Genomic DNA, 3463 nt, shown 5'->3' on the forward strand with positions numbered 1-3463 from the left:
CATTTCTATAAGGCCACATGACGGCGGAGGGGAAAATTTGAGCACACTTCGGAATTAGGGGCAAATTTGAGTAGTGGGATCAAGTTAAGGGCAGAAATGCAATTGTCCCTACTTTTTTTATCAAAGTAGAGATACTTTGACTACACATAAAACTTATATGTAAACTAGAAAGGATAGGAGGGAGTATATTGTACGTTCAAAAACGAAACGAACATTGAATACCCTTTATATATGATTTGCGGATGCTATGATCACCAGCTCAAAATTTTGAATCTGCCTTAGGTATCACACATGCCCCCACTCGTTCTCTCTCGATTTCATCTCGGGGTCTGGAGATCGATTGAAAGAGGACTAGGGTGGGTACAATACGTTCGTTTCGCTTACGAACATACAATATACTCCCTCTGATCCCCATAGACCCCCCACGGGTCATTTCTATCATAGAATCAGACCAAACCTTTATCTGCTTGCACGACACACAATTGATCTCTGAACATCAATCGATCTCGTCAACATGTGTCGGGGCATGAACCGAATGGGATGTCAAAACTAAGACGCGAAGTGACACGTAGTGGAGGCAAAGTGAAACTTTAAATGAACCGTTTGTTTGTATGCATGTCAGACAAATTACAAATAAACATTGGAAATTCAAGCATGGTCTAGGCCCACATGCGAATGATACTCGGCAGAATGTTCAAATGAGGCATGCGGGAGGATGGACTCGACCGGAGGGCGACATGATCGATGGAGAAGAGGGTTGGAGAGGAATGAGAAATAAGCAAACACCACATGATTATACTTGAACGGATCAAATAAACAATAAGTTGTCTCGCTTGGCCTACATAGTGAAAGGCCTAATGCGCAACACAGAGCACTGATGCTCGAATATGGCCGGGAAAACAGGGAAACCGACATGTGGGGCACACCTGTAAGGACAACGTAGCGCAAACTAGTCCAATGGAGGAGCTGGCCCATGACCTCCTCGCCACCGGCAACCGTTCATGTGGGTCGTGGGGGCCAACAACATGGCGCAGCTCCAGCACCGCCTCTGGACACGGTGACCGCGGTGAGCGACACGCTCAACGTTGCTAGACACGGTCGGTTTTAGTGTGCCGAGGGTGGCGTTAGTGTTGTGGCATGACCAACAGTATGTTTGGTTTGTGCCCAAGGTTACCCCATCAAATCATTGGGTAGCCAAAATTTTGGTTGAGGTTTTGGTTGCCCATGATTTGGCCGACATTGGCAAGAAAAATGAACTAGAGTTGGCTAGAGTTCATTGGCATGCCAAAAAATGGCAACCATCCATTTTGGGTCATGACCAAAACCTCAAAAAAAGGCAACCATCCAAACAAAGACCAATCGTTGGGTCATGACAAATTTTTTGGTAAGGTGCACTTTGGCCACAATCCAAACACACCCCAACACCCGTCTCGTCGAGGATGCACGGGGCACCGGGACGCGTCCGCGGAGTGGTGTAGCGCGGCCAACTGCATCCTCAGGACCTGAGACCATGCCGGGTCGTCTTGCTTTTTCAATGACATGCGTCGATCGCATGTGAGCAAAGGGCATCTCCAACGTTGCCACGACCGCAGCTGACTACCCTGGCACACCAAAAACCCTCGTCCCTCGCGCCGTCGCGTGGTGCGTTCCCAGCCGGCGCTAGCTGGCCGCATTCATGCCATCCGTTCGTATGCCGTCGTTAAGAGGCTCGGTGCCCGAGGAACTAACTCCGGCGACTTAATGATGCACCAGGACGCTTGGCCTCATCGGAATGCACTACTTAAAGTGGCAACGCCCAGCTAACCTCCACACCATAGCGCATCGTCCTCCTACCTGGCACCACATCCGCCATGACCACAAGCGAGAACACTCTGCGGGAGAGCTTGTCTTCGGGGATGGAGCTCGAGGTTGCCGCCCTCGCTCAAGTCGCCGCACAAGCGGTGGCCACACTGGCGGCCGACGACGGGAGCACCGTCAGCCACGCGTCCTACTTGCCTCCGTCCAACGTCCGGCACCGCCAAGGTCGAGGACTCCTCCGAGGATGAGTAGGGCATGGGAGGCGGCAGGGCATGGTGTGCCAACTGGCCGGTCCGTCTCCCGTGTTCCACTTTTCCTCGCCGGAGACCGCACCTTCACTTCATGGGTCTTGAACCCCGCCCCCGTACATGGAGATCGCAGATGGAGGATGTCGGTCGCCGCCGTAGAATAGGTTTAGGGTCAGGTTTCTTTTATTTTTCTGTACTATAAAAGTTCAAAATGTAATGAAAATCTGCCGTGTTTGCATTAATCTCGGCTGGTGTATATGAACTTTCACAATAATATAGTATATTGTAGGAGTACTAGCAAGATGCTCGTGCGTTGCATGGAAGATCAAGATCTTGTGGGAGAAAAGGATGAACGAGGGAAGGCCTTATCTGCAAATGCACATTCACGCATTTCACATTTTTCTACATCTACGGGAACCCACGAAAGGGTTAACGTAAATTGCCTCTCTCTCCTCTCCCCTGATTTTCATGGTGGTGGGCCCCTCCCTCCCCCAATCTACAATCAACAGCTCACACGTTTCACATTATGTTAATTACGTAACTAGGACTACGTAGGTGTAGCATTACTCGTCCTAAAAAACCCAACTAAGCCAACCTCCCAGCATATCGCGCGGGAAAAGACCCGGCCGCGCCATTTTAGTTGGGATTACCGGATTACTAGTATATCGATGGATCGCGTGAAGCAACAAGTTTTTTTTGAGGGGGCGAAGCACCTAGTTTAAAAGGAAAAAAGGCGGTAGACTCACAACACTCCTGTCGCGGTCGCATTGCACCCCACACATGTTCAGTCCTGCACACGGCTCACGCAAACGGAACACACTTCGGCTTGCCTCTTCACTGACACGTGGGACTGCACTTGGAGAAACCGATCATGCGCCATACTCCCCCCGTCCACCGCGCAAAAATCCTCCCCCACCCAAAAATTCCCCCCAAATCCTAGATTCAACCGCCCTTCGGCCAACTAGCCAATAGTATTCCCCAAACCCCCTCCCCCCGTCCCCCTCCACTCCATTCGCTCCGCCCAAGCCGCCCTCCCCGCCACGCCGATACGTCGGTGCTGCGGTTCGTCGAGGGGATGCACGGCGATCCTCTCGCTCACACAGTACGCTCTCGTAGGCTGTCGTCCTCTAGCCGCGCCGCCACCGCTGGTGACGTTCTTGTGGAGGCGCACGGCGGTCAGCGCCGCCACCACTGGCGATGTTCATGTGCAGACGCATTCTAGACTGAGGCCCCGTGCATGTCGGTGTAATGCTGAATGTTAGCTGATAGACGCTGTTAATCTCACTGTTTGCCGAAGTAGTTTACAGTCAATATGCTCTGCTTAAGAAGCTTCCTTGCCCTGTTCTGCACTCAATCTGCTTAGCTGAGATGGCATGCCAAGGCCGATTAGTTGCTAATATATCCTGCCATATATTTAT

This window comes from Triticum urartu, chromosome 7, assembly GCF_003073215.2.
Source record: "Triticum urartu cultivar G1812 chromosome 7, Tu2.1, whole genome shotgun sequence".
NCBI lineage: Eukaryota > Viridiplantae > Streptophyta > Magnoliopsida > Poales > Poaceae > Triticum > Triticum urartu.